Raw genomic sequence first — 20,203 nt, 5'->3', positions numbered from 1 at the left:
TTTTACCTGTGGCAGCTCCCAGCCAAAGACCCTCCCCTGACTTTTTTTTCCCTTCCCAATCCAGGTGCTAAAACAGCCCTGGATGAAATTATGGAGGCTGGCAGTGAAATGTCTTTGTATTATCTTGCTCCACTTGTGTCTTGGCCCCTTCAGAATTTTGCCCTGAAGGGCAGGAACGTATTTTCCTTGCTGGCAGCTGGAATTGCAGCCCATGGCAGTGAGTGCCAGAGATGTCAGAGGGCAATTGCTGAGGCTGCCAGGGCGCTGCTCCTGCCGTGCCAGCCAAGGGAGCTGTGCAGGGCAGGGTCAGGCTGCAGCAGCTGCAGACAGCAAAGGCGGCTTTGCTGCACATTCTGCAGCTGGAAAGCAGAGGGAAGAAGGAAAGGGAGTCCCTGACGGAATCCTGGAATGCTTGTGGCTGGAAGGAACCTGGCTATGGTTCCATCCAGGGTTAAGGTGCCATGAGGGAGAGGTGCCTCTGCCCCAGTAAAGGCACAAATGAGACCATAGGAGAACAAAACCAGATTTTTTTGGACATGGATTTTATTGAACAAGAAATGGGAGCTAGGGAGATAGAAGTACAAAAGAGGTCTTGGAGAGAGAGAGCTTCTTATTATCTCTTCTTCCTTCTTTCTCTTCTTCTTTCTCTTCTTTCTTCTTCTTTAAAATATTCTTATTTTCGTTCTAATGAAGCTTATTCACTTGTTATGCTTACTTACTATGTCATTCTTATTTTCTTAATATTCTTATATTCATTACTACTTTTTCATCTTCTTATTCCTATTCTTCTTATTCTTACTAAATTTGCTACTACTATTTCTTCTTCATCTTCTTATTCCTACTCTTCTTATTCTTACTAAATTTACTATTTCTTCTTCTTCTTTTTTTTTTTTTTTTTACTACTACCATTTCTTAAATGGAACTTTAACTTGTGTTGGAAGAATGGTACGAGTCAAAGTCCTGGCACTGGGTGAGCGTCAGGGTCTCTTCCCACCTCGATGACTCTGTGGATTCACTGCTGAGCGCTCTGGCACCAGTTGTGTCCCATGGGTGTTGTTTGGGGCTGGTCACAGCAGCGACTTTGGCTGTTGGGGAGATGATCGAGGGCAGCCGAGGCTGCGGGGCCGTGTCCAGGCCGAGGCCGCCCGTGTGGCTCGGTGGGGCCCCGCGCGGGGAGCAGCCGCCATCGGCCGGCGCGGGCTGGGCAGGGCCACGGGCGCTACTCCTGCAGCTGCCGTGCCAGGCAGGGCCAGCAGAGCAGCGCCCGCAGCGCCCGCAGTGCCCGCCTCAGGCGGCCGGGCCGTTTGCTCGGGGCAGGCGGCTGCTGCCTGCGGGCCTGCGCTCCCGGCTGCGGAGCTGGGGCGCCGCGAGGGCTCTGTGGCCCTGCCTCGGGCCCCTGCTGGCCCACGGAGGCTTCGCTGTACAGGGAGGGAAACGAGCCATACAGGAACTCCGGTGCCTGCCTCTCAAACCAGACCTCCTGAGGGGTGGGCAGCTCATCTGCTGCAGGATCTGGCAGCCTTTGGGCCCTGCCTTCTGCTTCATACATCTCGAGGATGCTGATTTCATCCCAGTCGGCCTCGTCCTCCTCCTCCCACAGCAAGGGAGTGGGCCCGAAGCTGAAGACGCTTAGATGGTCACTGCAGTCCTGTGGGAGGTCTGTGATGGTGCTGTCCTCCTCCACGGAGTCTCGGAGATCTCTGAGCTCCGGTTCACTGCAGTCGTCCCAGCTAGAGAGGTCTTGGGAGCTGCTGAACTCTCCTTGGGATGGTTCTTGCTCGACCTCACCTTGGCGGTCTTCGGAAAGCTCAGTCTGGCTGCAGTATTCCCAGTCTGAGCTCCCGTCCTCATTCTCCTCCTCTGCCAGCAGCGACCCCTGCTCTGCCTCTTCCAGCTGCTCCCTGGGGGTTTGGGCTCCCAGTGGGCTGCGTGAGGGGCTGGGGGGGCAGCAGGGGCTGTCGGGAGCGGAGACTGGGCTCTGTGTCCCTGCTGATGGCACCTCTTCACTGCGGGCAGGAGAATGTGCCTGCTTTTCCCGGCTGCTCACGCTTCCTTCCCCTTGCTGGGTCAGCTCTGGGTCAGTCACCTGGTAGGGTTGTTGCTCTGCCCCATCTCCCCAGAGCACCCTCACAGCTGCTTCCTTTGCTGTCATTGCTGGTACCAGTGGGTAGAATTCACAGCTTCTCATGTCTTCGCTCAGATGAAGCTCTCGGGCCTCAACATCTCCCCACTTGTCAGCCATGTCGTGTTTCTTCTCTTTGTGATGGGTCTCTCCTCCTCCTCAGTGTCAGGCTGTGGCCAGACTGAGGCACCCAGTGCCCCCACCAAGTGCCTGCTGAGGGCCTGGTCTTGACCCCAGCTGGACAGGGGGCTGGGTGACTGGAAGGAGTTGAGGTTTCTTGTTGTCTTCTTGCTGTACAGGGAGCTCCTGTAGCAGAGACAGAGACAGAGACAGATCCCGGGAGCTGCTTCCTTCGATGAGAGTGGCTCTCACGGGACTGGGCACCCCAGGGCTCCGCACCCCTTCCATACACCCTCAGCCACGGTGGAACCCTCTGATGTCACAATGGTCTCTGGGCACCACCATGTCCTGCATCATCAAGGGCCACACCCAGTGCCCCTTCAGCAGCTGAGCCCACTGGAAGCTGCATGGAGCCCAGGCCCTTCCTGCAGTCCCACAGTGCACCCACTGTGTCATGGTCCTACTTGACAGCCTGACCTGCACCCTGCAGAGCCCTGCCTTGGCAGAGTGGGCTGCTGTGGGCACGAGCCCTTGGCCAGATGGACGCAGCCAGGGACTTGTGGGCAGTGGCTCCGTGTGCAGGATCAGACTGGGCATGGGGAGTGTCTCTCTCAGGGCTCTGCCTTGGCCCTGGGGCTCTTTTGTGGCTTCCCCAATGACACAGGCAGTGCATCAATCAGCATGTTTGCAGGGGATGGGGGAGCTGAGTGGGGCAGGGGCACCATGGCAAGATTTGGGCATGCACAGGAACCTGGACAAGCTTGAGAAGTGGGAGACAGCCTCATCTGACAACCTCACGAGGTCCCACAAGGCCAAGTGCCAGGTGCTGCACCTGGCCTGGGACAATTCCTGAATCCATCCAGGCCAGAAGAGACGTTCAGATCTGTCTGTTTGGTGCTGCCTCCCTGGCTGCTCCCAGCGCCTCCAGAAGCAGCACTGGCTGGCTCTTGGCCTGGCCCGTGCCCACCTCCAGCAGGGCTGGCCAGAGGGGAGCCCCCCCAGGCTGTGCCTCTGCCCCCCAGCCCCTGTGGGCAGAGTGGGGCTGCTGTGGGTGGGCTCCAGAGGGGAATGGCCTTGCAGCAGAAAGTGCTGGAGAGAGTCCAGGGACCTTTATGAAAATGAGCACAAATAAATTCATTGTGATTTACCGGACTCAGAGTAAATAGGGATGAAACTCAGGTTTGATATAGAAAATACTTCTTCCCTGTGAGGGTGGTGAAGTCCTGGCACAGGTTGCTCAGAGAAGCATAGTAAATAAAGTTTCAGAATTCTTCATTTCTGTCCCATTTGTATTCCATAAGTTCAGGTTTAGTTTTCAGAGTGCCACCTTCTCTGCTGCTTGTCATTTGTGTCCTTCTGTCTCTCGTGCCTTCTTTTGTCTGCTCTTTTTCCCTTCCAGGGTCTCTTTTTACCTGTGGCAGCTCCCAGCCAAAGACCCTCCCCTGACTTTTTTTTCCCTTCCCAATCCAGGTGCTAAAACAGCCCTGGATGAAATTATGGAGGCTGGCAGTGAAATGTCTTTGTATTATCTTGCTCCACTTGTGTCTTGGCCCCTTCAGAATTTTGCCCTGAAGGGCAGGAACGTATTTTCCTTGCTGGCAGCTGGAATTGCAGCCCATGGCAGTGAGTGCCAGAGATGTCAGAGGGCAATTGCTGAGGCTGCCAGGGCGCTGCTCCTGCCGTGCCAGCCAAGGGAGCTGTGCAGGGCAGGGTCAGGCTGCAGCAGCTGCAGACAGCAAAGGCGGCTTTGCTGCACATTCTGCAGCTGGAAAGCAGAGGGAAGAAGGAAAGGGAGTCCCTGACGGAATCCTGGAATGCTTGTGGCTGGAAGGAACCTGGCTATGGTTCCATCCAGGGTTAAGGTGCCATGAGGGAGAGGTGCCTCTGCCCCAGTAAAGGCACAAATGAGACCATAGGAGAACAAAACCAGATTTTTTTGGACATGGATTTTATTGAACAAGAAATGGGAGCTAGGGAGATAGAAGTACAAAAGAGGTCTTGGAGAGAGAGAGCTTCTTATTATCTCTTCTTCCTTCTTTCTCTTCTTCTTTCTCTTCTTTCTTCTTCTTTAAAATATTCTTATTTTCGTTCTAATGAAGCTTATTCACTTGTTATGCTTACTTACTATGTCATTCTTATTTTCTTAATATTCTTATATTCATTACTACTTTTTCATCTTCTTATTCCTATTCTTCTTATTCTTACTAAATTTGCTACTACTATTTCTTCTTCATCTTCTTATTCCTACTCTTCTTATTCTTACTAAATTTACTACTACTATTTCTTCTTCATCTTCTTATTCCTATTCTTCTTATTCTTACTAAATTTACTATTTCTTCTTCTTCTTTTTTTTTTTTTTTTTACTACTACCATTTCTTAAATGGAACTTTAACTTGTGTTGGAAGAATGGTACGAGTCAAAGTCCTGGCACTGGGTGAGCGTCAGGGTCTCTTCCCACCTCGATGACTCTGTGGATTCACTGCTGAGCGCTCTGGCACCAGTTGTGTCCCATGGGTGTTGTTTGGGGCTGGTCACAGCAGCGACTTTGGCTGTTGGGGAGATGATCGAGGGCAGCCGAGGCTGCGGGGCCGTGTCCAGGCCGAGGCCGCCCGTGTGGCTCCGTGGGGCCCCGCGCGGGGAGCAGCCGCCATCGGCCGGCGCGGGCTGGGCAGGGCCACGGGCGCTACTCCTGCAGCTGCCATGCCAGGCAGGGCCAGCAGAGCAGCGCCCGCAGCGCCCGCAGCGCCCGCCTCAGGCGGCCGGGCCGTTTGCTCGGGGCAGGCGGCTGCTGCCTGTGGGCCTGCGCTCCCGGCTGCGGAGCTGGGGCGCCGCGAGGGCTCTGTGGCCCTGCCTCGGGCCCCTGCTGGCCCACGGAGGCTTCGCTGTACAGGGAGGGAAACGAGCCATACAGGAACTCCGGTGTCTGCTGTTTTGCGGAGAAAAGAAGAAACCTCACAACTTGTAAAAGTTGTAAAGCCCGGTATGCTTTATTACGACGCGCGCCGGACGCAAGACTCCCCAAAAGGGCATGCGTGCCCCTGGAGACTCCGAGTCCCCTTTTTATCCCCCCTTCTAAATGCATATGCATACAGTTTCAAATTAAGTTCATACATATTCATTCCACATGACATTTAGCACTAATTCTTCTTTATCGAAGGAATTCCTAAGTCGGGGGCAGATTGACCTCGTGGTTTTTCTGTTTTTCTTTCTGTCTCCTTGCTGTCTCTGGAACGCGGCCTCTCCTTCAGCTTTAGCTCCACAGACCCTTCACCTCTCCTAGACACTTTACCTTGTTCAGGATGGATATTCTGTCTCATTCCCCCCTTTCCTAGGAAATAAGTAAATTCTTTTACTTAAGGAAAATTTCCACGACAATAAGTGTCTTTTAGCGCTTTACCATGTACATTTGACAAAGAGGTTAGTACAGCTATTCGTTGTAGCATTCTCCAGTTCCAAATTAACAATGTAATAGATAATCCTAAGCTTATCCCAACTAATATTAGTAAAACTAGAATAGGGTGGCACAACTTATCAAAGATTATATTTGCAGTTGGTGATCACCCAAAGATCACATCTCACCAGTGATTATCCGTATTTTATTCTTTGTAGAACTCTGGTTATTTCTTTTGTACCATGTTGGACAGTAATTAAGGTTTTCTTTCCACTTTCTCAGATTTCTTTCAAGACTTCTAATAGGTCTTGGTGCTTAATTAATTGTTTTACCAATGTAAGGTTTGCCCCGATAGGGGTAGGTGGTAGTCTGTGATACATTGTGTAATTGGCTGTAATCACCTGGTGGGATGTTACTGGTACCAAATATGAAAAATCACACCCAATAATCTTAACAAAATTACAAATACAAATACAGAGATTAGAATGGTTTCTACTAGACAGAATAACATCATTGCTAATAATTTGTACAGCAGCACAAGCAGTTCTCAAACATACACCCTTTTCCAGTATATATGAGCACAGTTTTCTGGTCAGTGACTGGATGAATTTCAAAGTGACAAATACTCTGTTCAGTGTCCAAACACATCCTGGGCATTAGCAGTATTGCTTTCACAAATGAATCTCATTTGTTCTCTAGTGGTGCAGGATTCTAAGTTTACTACCTGCCACTTTTCATTCATCTTTTTGTGCCCACACTCTATGTTCTGAAGGATAGAGTGTTGTTTCTTCATGGTTTAATCTTAGGGCAATGATGGGATGGATAACATAAACAGTGGCATTACATATGGTAAGCACAAAGGCAGTGGCCACATTAGAAATAGGATCATAGGTGAAATTCACCATAATCCACCAGGATTAAAACTTCCTTTCAAAATCAATTGCATTATCCCATTCAATTTTCTGAATTTCAGCTGGAAAATTACCTTCACCCCTTTCCTATATGATCAGAGCTGCTGTTGCTTGTATCCATAACTGTGCTTGTATACAACTGAAAGCTAAAGACACATTATCTTGAACTATACTAAGTGCTTCTACTATCAATTTGTGGTCTTGGTCCCCGGCCTGTTCATACTTCTTTACTTTGGCAGTACTTTTGAAATCTGTCACTGACTAGTTCCTAATGCCAGTAGAGATTACTATAAAGGCTGCTTCAATTTTGTTAGGCTACCTGCTGCAGCAGCCAGTTTATTCATCAGTATTTCTGAATCAATTCTATTTAAAACTCCTAATCTTGTCCCTAATATGCCAGTTAGATGTTTGTTATGGGGAACAGGAACTGCTTTCTGTCCATGATCATCCCTCCCTGCCAGAGGGACGTGCTGGGCTCCTACTACAAATTCAGACACACTTCACAAGTGTATCTGACAGAGGTTTAGGTCATACTTGAGACAGATGTTTGTTCTGAAATGTAGAGACTTCAGGGAATCTAACTTCTCTCTCTCCCTCCAAAGCACCTGATTTCCCAGATGTGTGGCAAGCAGGAATGTCTCTCCTGGTCACCCACCTTGCCCTTAGCTAAGATCAAGCTGTGGACTGTGTTCAGGGCAGAAGATAATGGAGGGGAAATCTTGAGAGAAGAGCCTAAATTCATTGCCTACAGGCTGTATCAGGGTGAAATTACACCAACTGTCTGATTCACTTAGGTTATCACAGACTTCCTGGTGTTCATATACACCAGGGGAGGTTCAGACACTAATTACATCTGGTCTCTCATAAGCCATCATTTTGATGACTAAGCACTTTACTTTGATTTCTTCGCTTCAGATTCCTTGAAGTGTTCACAGCTCCTGTTCTTGCTATTCTTACTCCTCACATACTTGATTCTCGTGGATTACTACAGTAGATATGTTTAATATAAACCTTCTTTATCTCAGAAGGTTTTCCTATGGATCCAGTATACTGATTAAATGCCAGGGACCAAGGCCATTCAGCATTGCTTTGGGTAGAGGTACTCTCTAGTTCTAAAACTTCAGTTATAATTCCATACAAAACAATTCTGTACACTAAAGTATGAGCTACTCCCGACCGCAATATACTCATTTTGCCCGAATAAGTTTTAGTCTCAGTTCATTGTCTCCTGGTGCCACTCCTGAAGGGGCTTCTGGGCCTTCTTCACCCGAGAGTGATGGATCCAGCATTCTGCTCCTTGATTTTGATTGCAGTGAAGGTGGTGAGAGGTACTTGCAGTGGTCTCTCCCACTGTGGTTCCGAAGTCTTCTCTGTAAGAGACTTAACATATACATCAACCCCAGGCTATCCAACTCCCTGCTCCGAGTTCCAGCCACAAGTTTCTCAATTACTCTGAGCTGTTTGCTTAATGCCACCATGTAAGTGGACATTCTGGACATTCCCCTTGTATTCTATGGTCTTCTATAAGGCATTCCAAAAGGATTCAGCATTCCTTTAGCTCAAAAGGTTTAGTTTGAATTTGCAATAGTGCTAGTGGAAGAGCTTCTTGCCCCAGTCTTATGATTTGCTGCTTAATCAAATGATTCATTCTCTCCCCCTGGCCGCTTGATTGGGGGCAGTATGGGGTGTGAAGTTCTTAATCTATGCCCAGATGGCTACTAATCTGTTGCACTATTTTGGAAATGAAAGGTGATTCTCTATCTGAGGATATTGTGGCTGAAACTCTGAAGCGTGGTATTATCTCTTGTAAAAATGATCTGGTCACCTCTTGAGCTTTGACAGTTCTGGTGGGGAATGTTTCTGGCCACCCTGAAAATGTATCTATTAATACCAGTAAATACTGATACCCCCCTTTCCTTGGGAGTTCTGAAAAATTGATTTGCCACTGCTATACAGGCCCATGGCCTCTCCCAGTCTGACCAAGTTTTGGCCCGGGGGTATTTTGAGGTTAGTCTGGAGGCAAGGATCACATTATCAGCTCACCTGAGTGATAGTGGCATATAGATTCCTGACAATGATACAACAGTTCAGATGTGTGTTCTAGAAAGCCTGTGGGAATTACTACTCCAAAGTCAACACTTCATTCCAGTGCACTCTGTATCACTCGCAGCCTTGGTCATTTTGAGAAAGGAGCCACACTCTATAAAAGGCTTTAAGTAATTAGGCCCTAGTGTGTTTTCTAGTGCCCTTCCTTCACTAGTAACCACGAAAATGGGAAGGGATTACTTGCTCTCTTTCAATGGTAGCCCACCCCTTGCAGTTGTACGTCTCTTTTGATTAGTATTATTGTATTATGGCTTACCTTCGAGGAAAATCTGTACCTCACCCTTTGCTGCTTTCTTTGCCTCTCCATCCGCCAGCTCATTTCTTTCCTCCAATTTTAAGCTCACTCTCTGGTGTGCCTTAATATGCCTTTTCAGGTAACTGAACTGCTTCCAGCAGCTGGATTGTCTCTTCTTTCCCTGTGAGGTCTGCAGTCCCCTCTCCTTCCAGATGGCTCCATGTGCATGCACAACTCTGAATGCCTTTTGCTGTTTCTAAGGCATGGGTCCATGCATTTATCTCAGCATCCTGTGCAGAGGTACCTGTTGGTAAGGGTCCAGACTCTATTACTTCTCTGCAGGTAGTCATTGTGAACTTTGCAATGTCGCTTTCTTGTCAGTGAACCAGGTCTCTGCATCGTCCGGTGGAGTGTCCTTTAGATCTGGGCAGCTGGAGGGGGTAGCTTCAGTGGTCTCTAGGCAATCATGGTGTACTGCTTCTCCTTGATTCCACTGAGAAAAGAAGCTGGGTTGACAATATTAGTCACCACTATCTCTCCATCATCTTGCTCTACCATGATGGCCTGGTATTTCAGAAGCCTCTCTGGTGTGAAAAGCCAGTGGCCACCCTTTACTTCCAGTACTGCGGACACTGTGTGGGACACTAGCACAGTCATTTTTGTCCCAGGGTAAACTTGTGTGCCTCTTGAATGTTCAGCACAACTGCTGCTACAGCTCTGAGGCAACCTGGCCATCCTTTGGCTGTTGCATCTAGTTGCTTAGAGAGGTAAGCAACTGCCCTCCGGTATGGACCCAAGTCTCGAGCCAATATTCCCAGGGCAATTCCTTGCATGGAAAAATAGAGAGAATGCTTTACTTACATCTGGAAGTTTCAAAGCTGGAGCCGACATGAGGGGACTCTCTAGCTGGCGAAAGGCCCGTGTGGTGTCTCTTGTCCACTGGAGATCTCAGTTCCCATTGGCAATAAGAGCATAGAAGGGTCTGGAGATTACCTTCTGTTTCACTACCTGTGCCTTTTTCTTTGAGACTCTGCATCCTTGGAGTCCTAGGAAATTCAAAAGGCTTACCGTCCAGGCTTCCCTTGCTTCCCTCGTCCGAGTGGCTACTAGAAGATCGTCCATGTACTGCAACAGCCTCCTTTCCTCTTGTGGAGCTTCCTGGGACTCTGGGTCTTTGCAAGCTGTTCTCTACTCGGAGTGGAGAATTTTGAAGCCTCCAGGCACATGGACTATGTGAGCTTGTGTTTGAATGCAAAAATGTTCTGGCTGGCTTCGTGGATAGGGAGGCAAAAGAAGGCATCTCTTAGGCCTAAAACAGTGAACCAGGTTAGCTCAGGTGTTAAACAAGGTTAGTAAGGTCTATGGATTTGCTACCACAGGGTACAAATTCTGTGTTATCTTATTGACAGCCCTTAATCCAGTACTACCAGTTATTGGACTGATTCCTTCCTTACCTTCCTTTTGAGGGTACTACTCAGTTCTCACTGGTTGTGTTCTTTCATTAAGCTTGATGGGGGAGCATCCCATGGGGGAGCATCTTTCACTCTCCCTGGTGCAGCAGAGGCCCATACCCTTGAAAACACTTATTTACTTATTCTAATATCTCCTTACTAATGTCTTTCTTAATTTCAGTGTCTGTTAATATTAAGCCTAACATCTTTATATTATTTGCCTCCAGAGTAACCTTTCTCATTTGAGAATGTTTAGCAAATTGAGCGAATTGTACAAAAGCTTTTAGGTACACATAGTACACATGTTACTTTAAAGGTTTGCAAAAGTATGCCTTTTCAGACTGGCCAGTTGTTCATTCCCCACACTACAACATAAACATTCTCCACAGGTACTAAAGCTTTATTTAAAACTGAACACATAACCCTTGTGCTGACAAAAATTCTTCCCTTTGGGGAAGGTTACCTTTACCCCTCCTCCCTTACCTGGGGAGGAAGCCTTTACAAATCATATGTACTCATTTTGCGAACTGTGATTGCTTCGCATTTCAGCGTGATAATCCTTGCCTGATTTCATACGTTGCTATCTTATGCTGCACGCTGAACAACATGTTTGATTTGCTTTCTCTTTGCCTTGTTTTCCTTTTCAAGGGCCAAGACCAGAGAGCGGTCTGATCTCACAGTCTCTTTGTCATTCTGGGTGATTTCTTAAAACAAAAGACATTTCAGCATACAAAAACTATCCCATTTATCTTCCTATTATAAAACAGTACTAACAGCAATGAAGCACTATAAATCTTTTTATTTTCTGAGCTGCTCTTACTGGCAACCTCCTCCCAGCGAGCCCCTCCCAAAAGGGGCTAATTTAGGAACCTGTTTGCTCTGGTCAGTTCTCATTATTTATTTCTCCTTGCCCTATCTCGCTTCCATTTGAACCTTTTTACAGACCTTCACAGTAGTTTCTCAGTTTTCCTCCTATACACACAGCTCCAGGTGGCAGGTATCAGATGTGATTCCCACACACAAGCTCTAAGACCTTAGGTTCTGAATCCGCTTGACCAGAAACCTTTAATTTACACTCGGGGCGTGTACCCTGACACTTATTGGAACAGCAAAACAGCAATACCAGTGTTTCTCATAAACACCGCACTGCAATAATACCTGCACATCCAGCTTTTGCCCACAGGCCATTCCCGTGTTCCCTGGGGAGACAGGGCAGCCAGAGCTGTCCCTGTGCCCAGGGCGCAGCCACTGTCACCTCACACAGCCTGCTAGCCTCTTGATGTACCAAAGGCTCCTGGAAATTGCTCACAAAGGCAGGCTATTCGGTTTGTTACAGAGAACCTTAAATCCCTACAGCAGATTGTTTCCAGTAAAGACTTACTGCAGTACCAACTGAAGTCTCATAAATCTCATAAGTCTCATTAACTAATTCATCTCATTCACCTCTTCTATATAAACTCTGTTTTACAAAATATCAGTCTTTTCTAGTTCTCTTCTTGCACAATCTAATTAAGCACTGTGTCTACTTACACTTGTTTTGCTGCTTTGCAAAAAGGCTGTGCTAGTCACAGCCAAAACTCTGATATACCTGCAGACACAGACACACGCACTCACTCCCCCCCCTCCCCCTTATCTCAAATTCACTAGAGCCATGGCTTGAATTACTATGAGGGGGAGAATTCTTGGAATTCCTTTAACTCGCTTTATCGAAGTTAAACATAAATCACCGTACTATAGTTCTCCTATGTAAAATGCTACTCTTGTTGCAACAAAATCTTAAAATCTCCACAAACACCACTATACAATCTGAGAATCAAATTACCACAATGCAGCGGAAAAAAATCACCACACAAAATCACTGGGAAAGGGCTTATTTCTCAAAGTGCTCACTTTTCTCAACACAACACAGCACACCATAATTCGGCATTTACTCAAATCAATTTTTCCTGGACACAATCAAAATAACAGCACACAGTCTAGAGATCAAGTCCAAACATCCAAGGCAAAGGAACTCTCTGAGCTCATACTCACGGTTAAAATGTACCAAATCTACACAAATCACTACATTCAAACACGATAAATACCATCACTGACATTCCTCCACTTGCTTCTCCGCAGGGCACTTCTCTCCCTGTCCCCGCAGCCTGCTGCAGCCAGCGCCTCTGGCCTCACTCGGCTGCTTCAAACACGGGGAGTACTGGCCCATCCCCGCACTGTAGGGCACTGTAGATTTACTCTCTTTTATACACCATACACATATCACCTGCACGATCACAAACACAGTGCACTGGCCACACACATTAACCATACAGCAACACAGTGTCCGGACATCACACACACACACAAACAAAACACACGGGCTCACCAGTTCTGCTCCATCAGAACTATGAATCCTCAATACACACATACACGGGTTCACCCGGCTTATCCCCAAAGCCGCTAGCGGTCTGCTCTATCAGAACGACGAACCTGGCCTCTAATACAGCTGCTCTATCAGCTGAACCCCGTCTCTAATACAGCTGCTCTATCAGCTGAACCCATGAACCCAGACGTCTCTGGGTGGTTTACTCCCTTTCTCTCCTTCCTCCCCCCCCCTGGGGCCCCATACATACCGTATTCTCCTCCGCAGGCCAGCGGGTCGTTGTCTGTCCTCGCAGGTGGCAAGTTGAGACAAGCGGAGCCCCACCAGGAAAAAATCCTGGGGCGCGCCATGGAGGTCCGTCTATCCCCACCGCCCCCGCGGGGACAGAGAACTCCTGCCTGGCTCGCCAAAATGTTTTGCGGAGAAAAGAAGAAACCTCACAACTTGTAAAAGTTGTAAAGCCCGGTATGCTTTATTACGACGCGCGCCGGACGCAAGACTCCCCAAAAGGGCATGCGTGCCCCTGGAGACTCCGAGTCCCCTTTTTATCCCCCCTTCTAAATGCATATGCATACAGTTTCAAATTAAGTACATACATATTCATTCCACATGACATTTAGCACTAATTCTTCTTTATCGAAGGAATTCCTAAGTCGGGGGCAGATTGACCTCGTGGTTTTTCTGTTTTTCTTTCTGTCTCCTTGCTGCCTCTGGAACGCGGCCTCTCCTTCAGCTTTAGCTCCACAGATCCTTCACCTCTCCTAGACACTTTACCTAGTTCAGGATGGATATTCTGTCTCACCTGCCTCTCAAACCAGACCTCCTGAGGGGCGGGCAGCTCATCTGCTGCAGGATCTGGCAGCCTTTGGGCCCTGCCTTCTGCTTCATACATCTCGAGGACGCTGATTTCATCCCAGTCGGCCTCGTCCTCCTCCTCCCACAGCAAGGGAGTGGGCCCGAAGCTGAAGACGCTTAGATGGTCACTGCAGTCCTGTGGGAGGTCTGTGATGGTGCTGTCCTCCTCCACGGAGTCTCGGAGATCTCTGAGCTCCGGTTCACTGCAGTCGTCCCAGCTAGAGAGGTCTTGGGAGCTGCTGAACTCTCCTTGGGATGGTTCTTGCTCGACCTCACCTTGGCGGTCTTCGGAAAGCTCAGTCTGGCTGCAGTATTCCCAGTCTGAGCTCCCGTCCTCATTCTCCTCCTCTGCCAGCAGCGACCCCTGCTCTGCCTCTTCCAGCTGCTCCCTGGGGGTTTGGGCTCCCAGTGGGCTGCGTGAGGGGCTGGGGGGGCAGCAGGGGCTGTCGGGAGCGGAGACTGGGCTCTGTGTCCCTGCTGATGGCACCTCTTCACTGCGGGCAGGAGAATGTGCCTGCTTTTCCCGGCTGCTCACGCTTCCTTCCCCTTGCTGGGTCAGCTCTGGGTCAGTCACCTGGTAGGGTTGTTGCTCTGCCCCATCTCCCCAGAGCACCCTCACAGCTGCTTCCTTTGCTGTCATTGCTGGTACCAGTGGGTAGAATTCACAGCTTCTCATGTCTTCGCTCAGATGAAGCTCTCGGGCCTCAACATCTCCCCACTTGTCAGCCATGTCGTGTTTCTTCTCTTTGTGATGGGTCTCTCCTCCTCCTCAGTGTCAGGCTGTGGCCAGACTGAGGCACCCAGTGCCCCCACCAAGTGCCTGCTGAGGGCCTGGTCTTGACCCCAGCTGGACAGGGGGCTGGGTGACTGGAAGGAGTTGAGGTTTCTTGTTGTCTTCTTGCTGTACAGGGAGCTCCTGTAGCAGAGACAGAGACAGAGACAGATCCCGGGAGCTGCTTCCTTCGATGAGAGTGGCTCTCACGGGACTGGGCACCCCAGGGCTCCGCACCCCTTCCATACACCCTCAGCCACGGTGGAACCCTCTGATGTCACAATGGTCTCTGGGCACCACCATGTCCTGCATCATCAAGGGCCACACCCAGTGCCCCTTCAGCAGCTGAGCCCACTGGAAGCTGCATGGAGCCCAGGCCCTTCCTGCAGTCCCACAGTGCACCCACTGTGTCATGGTCCTACTTGACAGCCTGACCTGCACCCTGCAGAGCCCTGCCTTGGCAGAGTGGGCTGCTGTGGGCACGAGCCCTTGGCCAGATGGACGCAGCCAGGGACTTGTGGGCAGTGGCTCCGTGTGCAGGATCAGACTGGGCATGGGGAGTGTCTCTCTCAGGGCTCTGCCTTGGCCCTGGGGCTCTTTTGTGGCTTCCCCAATGACACAGGCAGTGCATCAATCAGCATGTTTGCAGGGGATGGGGGAGCTGAGTGGGGCAGGGGCACCATGGCAAGATTTGGGCATGCACAGGAACCTGGACAAGCTTGAGAAGTGGGAGACAGCCTCATCTGACAACCTCACGAGGTCCCACAAGGCCAAGTGCCAGGTGCTGCACCTGGCCTGGGACAATTCCTGAATCCATCCAGGCCAGAAGAGACGTTCAGATCTGTCTGTTTGGGGCTGCCTCCCTGGCTGCTCCCAGCGCCTCCAGAAGCAGCACTGGCTGGCTCTTGGCCTGGCCCGTGCCCACCTCCAGCAGGGCTGGCCAGAGGGGAGCCCCCCCAGGCTGTGCCTCTGCCCCCCAGCCCCTGTGGGCAGAGTGGGGCTGCTGTGGGTGGGCTCCAGAGGGGAATGGCCTTGCAGCAGAAAGTGCTGGAGAGAGCCCAGGGACCTTTATGAAAATGAGCACAAATAAATTCATTGTGATTTACCGGACTCAGAGTAAAAGGGATGAAATTCAGGTTTGATATAGAAAATACTTCTTCCCTGTGAGGGTGGTGAAGTCCTGGCACAGGTTGCTCAGAGAAGCATAGTAAATAAAGTTTCAGAATTCTTCATTTCTGTCCCATTTGTATTCCATAAGTTCAGGTTTAGTTTTCAGAGTGCCACCTTCTCTGCTGCTTGTCATTTGTGTCCTTCTGTCTCTCGTGCCTTCTTTTGTCTGCTCTTTTTCCCTTCCAGGGTCTCTTTTTACCTGTGGCAGCTCCCAGCCAAAGACCCTCCCCTGACTTTTTTTTCCCTTCCCAATCCAGGTGCTAAAACAGCCCTGGATGAAATTATGGAGGCTGGCAGTGAAATGTCTTTGTATTATCTTGCTCCACTTGTGTCTTGGCCCCTTCAGAATTTTGCCCTGAAGGGCAGGAACGTATTTTCCTTGCTGGCAGCTGGAATTGCAGCCCATGGCAGTGAGTGCCAGAGATGTCAGAGGGCAATTGCTGAGGCTGCCAGGGCGCTGCTCCTGCCGTGCCAGCCAAGGGAGCTGTGCAGGGCAGGGTCAGGCTGCAGCAGCTGCAGACAGCAAAGGCGGCTTTGCTGCACATTCTGCAGCTGGAAAGCAGAGGGAAGAAGGAAAGGGAGTCCCTGACGGAATCCTGGAATGCTTGTGGCTGGAAGGAACCTGGCTATGGTTCCATCCAGGGTTAAGGTGCCATGAGGGAGAGGTGCCTATGCCCCAGTAAAGGCACAAATGAGACCATAGGAGAACAAAACCAGATTTTTTTGGACATGGATTTTATTGAACAAGAAATGGGAGCTAGGGAGATAGAAGTACAAAAGAGGTCTTGGAGAGAGAGAGCTTCTTATTATCTCTTCTTACTCCTTTCTCTTCTTCTTTCTCTTCTTTCTTCTTCTTTAAAATATTATTATTTTCGTTCTAATGAAGCTTATTCACTTGTTATGCTTACTTACTATGTCATTCTTATTTTCTTAATATTCTTATATTCATTACATCTTTTTCATCTTCTTATTCCTATTCTTCTTATTCTTACTAAATTTACTACTACTATTTCTTCTTCATCTTCTTATTCCTATTCTTCTTATTCTTACTAAATTTACTATTTCTTCTTCTTCTTTTTTTTTTTTTTTTTTACTACTACCATTTCTTAAATGGAACTTTAACTTGTGTTGGAAGAATGGTACGAGTCAAAGTCCTGGCACTGGGTGAGCGTCAGGGTCTCTTTCCACCTCGATGACTCTGTGGATTCACTGCTGAGCGCTCTGGCACCAGTTGTGTCCTATGGGTGTTGTTTGGGGCTGGTCACAGCAGCGACTTTGGCTGTTGGGGAGATGATCGAGGGCAGCCGAGGCTGCGGGGCCGTGTCCAGGCCGAGGCCGCCCGTGTGGCTCCGTGGGGCCCCGCGCGGGGAGCAGCCGCCATCGGCCGGCGCGGGCTGGGCAGGGCCACGGGCGCTACTCCTGCAGCTGCCGTGCCAGGCAGGGCCAGCAGAGCAGCGCCCGCAGCGCCCGCAGCGCCCGCCTCAGGCGGCCGGGCCGTTTGCTCGGGGCAGGCGGCTGCTGCCTGCGGGCCTGCGCTCCCGGCTGCGGAGCTGGGGCGCCGCGAGGGCTCTGTGGCCCTGCCTCGGGGCCCTGCTGGCCCACGGAGGCTTCGCTGTACAGGGAGGGAAACGAGCCATACAGGAACTCCGGTGCCTGCCTCTCAAACCAGACCTCCTGAGGGGCGGGCAGCTCATCTGCTGCAGGATCTGGCAGCCTTTGGGCCCTGCCTTCTGCTTCATACATCTCGAGGACGCTGATTTCATCCCAGTCGGCCTCGTCCTCCTCCTCCCACAGCAAGGGAGTGGGCCCGAAGCTGAAGACGCTTAGATGGTCACTGCAGTCCTGTGGGAGGTCTGTGATGGTGCTGTCCTCCTCCACGGAGTCTCGGAGATCTCTGAGCTCCGGTTCACTGCAGTCGTCCCAGCTAGAGAGGTCTTGGGAGCTGCTGAACTCTCCTTGGGATGGTTCTTGCTCGACCTCACCTTGGCGGTCTTCGGAAAGCTCAGTCTGGCTGCAGTATTCCCAGTCTGAGCTCCCGTCCTCATTCTCCTCCTCTGCCAGCAGCGACCCCTGCTCTGCCTCTTCCAGCTGCTCCCTGGGGGTTTGGGCTCCCAGTGGGCTGCGTGAGGGGCTGGGGGGGCAGCAGGGGCTGTCGGGAGCGGAGACTGGGCTCTGTGTCCCTGCTGATGGCACCTCTTCACTGCGGGCAGGAGAATGTGCCTGCTTTTCCCGGCTGCTCACGCTTCCTTCCCCTTGCTGGGTCAGCTCTGGGTCAGTCACCTGGTAGGGTTGTTGCTCTGCCCCATCTCCCCAGAGCACCCTCACAGCTGCTTCCTTTGCTGTCATTGCTGGTACCAGTGGGTAGAATTCACAGCTTCTCATGTCTTCGCTCAGATGAAGCTCTCGGGCCTCAACATCTCCCCACTTGTCAGCCATGTCGTGTTTCTTCTCTTTGTGATGGGTCTCTCCTCCTCCTCAGTGTCAGGCTGTGGCCAGACTGAGGCACCCAGCGCCCCCACCAAGTGCCTGCTGAGGGCCTGGTCTTGACCCCAGCTGGACAGGGGGCTGGGTGACTGGAAGGAGTTGAGGTTTCTTGTTGTCTTCTTGCTGTACAGGGAGCTCCTGTAGCAGAGACAGAGACAGAGACAGATCCCGGGAGCTGCTTCCTTCGATGAGAGTGGCTCTCACGGGACTGGGCACCCCAGGGCTCCGCACCCCTTCCATACACCCTCAGCCACGGTGGAACCCTCTGATGTCACAATGGTCTCTGGGCACCACCATGTCCTGCATCATCAAGGGCCACACCCAGTGCCCCTTCAGCAGCTGAGCCCACTGGAAGCTGCATGGAGCCCAGGCCCTTCCTGCAGTCCCACAGTGCACCCACTGTGTCATGGTCCTACTTGACAGCCTGACCTGCACCCTGCAGAGCCCTGCCTTGGCAGAGTGGGCTGCTGTGGGCACGAGCCCTTGGCCAGATGGACGCAGCCAGGGACTTGTGGGCAGTGGCTCCGTGTGCAGGATCAGACTGGGCATGGGGAGTGTCTCTCTCAGGGCTCTGCCTTGGCCCTGGGGCTCTTTTGTGGCTTCCCCAATGACACAGGCAGTGCATCAATCAGCATGTTTGCAGGGGATGGGGGAGCTGAGTGGGGCAGGGGCACCATGGCAAGATTTGGGCATGCACAGGAACCTGGACAAGCTTGAGAAGTGGGAGACAGCCTCATCTGACAACCTCACGAGGTCCCACAAGGCCAAGTGCCAGGTGCTGCACCTGGCCTGGGACAATTCCTGAATCCATCCAGGCCAGAAGAGACGTTCAGATCTGTCTGTTTGGTGCTGCCTCCCTGGCTGCTCCCAGCGCCTCCAGAAGCAGCACTGGCTGGCTCTTGGCCTGGCCCGTGCCCACCTCCAGCAGGGCTGGCCAGAGGGGAGCCCCCCCAGGCTGTGCCTCTGCCCCCCAGCCCCTGTGGGCAGAGTGGGGCTGCTGTGGGTGGGCTCCAGAGGGGAATGGCCTTGCAGCAGAAAGTGCTGGAGAGAGCCCAGGGACCTTTATGAAAATGAGCACAAATAAATTCATTGTGATTTACCGGACTCAGAGTAAAAGGGATGAAATTCAGGTTTGATATAGAAAATACTTCTTCCCTGTGAGGGTGGTGAAGTCCTGGCACAGGTTGCTCAGAGGAGCATAGTAAATAAAGTTTCAGAATTCTTCATTTCTGTCCCATTTGTATTCCATAAGTTCAGGTTTAGTTTTCAGAGTGCCACCTTCTCTGCTGCTTGTCATTTGTGTCCTTCTGTCTCTCGTGCCTTCTTTTGTCTGCTCTTTTTCCCTTCCAGGGTCTCTTTTTACCTGTGGCAGCTCCCAGCCAAAGACCCTCCCCTGACTTTTTTTTCCCTTCCCAATCCAGGTGCTAAAACAGCCCTGGATGAAATTATGGAGGCTGGCAGTGAAATGTCTTTGTATTATCTTGCTCCACTTGTGTCTTGGCCCCTTCAGAATTTTGCCCTGAAGGGCAGGAACGTATTTTCCTTGCTGGCAGCTGGAATTGCAGCCCATGGCAGTGAGTGCCAGAGATGTCAGAGGGCAATTGCTGAGGCTGCCAGGGCGCTGCTCCTGCCGTGCCAGCCAAGGGAGCTGTGCAGGGCAGGGTCAGGCTGCAGCAGCTGCAGACAGCAAAGGCGGCTTTGCTGCACATTCTGCAGCTGGAAAGCAGAGGGAAGAAGGAAAGGGAGTCCCTGACGGAATCCTGGAATGCTTGTGGCTGGAAGGAACCTGGCTATGGTTCCATCCAGGGTTAAGGTGCCATGAGGGAGAGGTGCCTCTGCCCCAGTAAAGGCACAAATGAGACCATAGGAGAACAAAACCAGATTTTTTTGGACATGGATTTTATTGAACAAGAAATGGGAGCTAGGGAGATAGAAGTACAAAAGAGGTCTTGGAGAGAGAGAGCTTCTTATTATCTCTTCTTCCTTCTTTCTCTTCTTCTTTCTCTTCTTTCTTCTTCTTTAAAATATTCTTTTTTTCGTTCTAATGAAGCTTATTCACTTGTTATGCTTACTTACTATGTCATTCTTATTTTCTTAATATTCTTATATTCATTACTACTTTTTCATCTTCTTATTCCTATTCTTCTTATTCTTACTAAATTTGCTACTATTATTTCTTCTTCATCTTCTTATTCCTACTCTTCTTATTCTTACTAAATTTACT

The sequence above is a fragment of the Zonotrichia albicollis genome, chromosome 8 (assembly GCF_047830755.1).
Source record: "Zonotrichia albicollis isolate bZonAlb1 chromosome 8, bZonAlb1.hap1, whole genome shotgun sequence".
Classification (NCBI taxonomy): domain Eukaryota; kingdom Metazoa; phylum Chordata; class Aves; order Passeriformes; family Passerellidae; genus Zonotrichia; species Zonotrichia albicollis.
The sequence above is the reverse complement of the archived record's forward strand: the minus strand, read 5'-3'. Positions refer to the sequence as shown.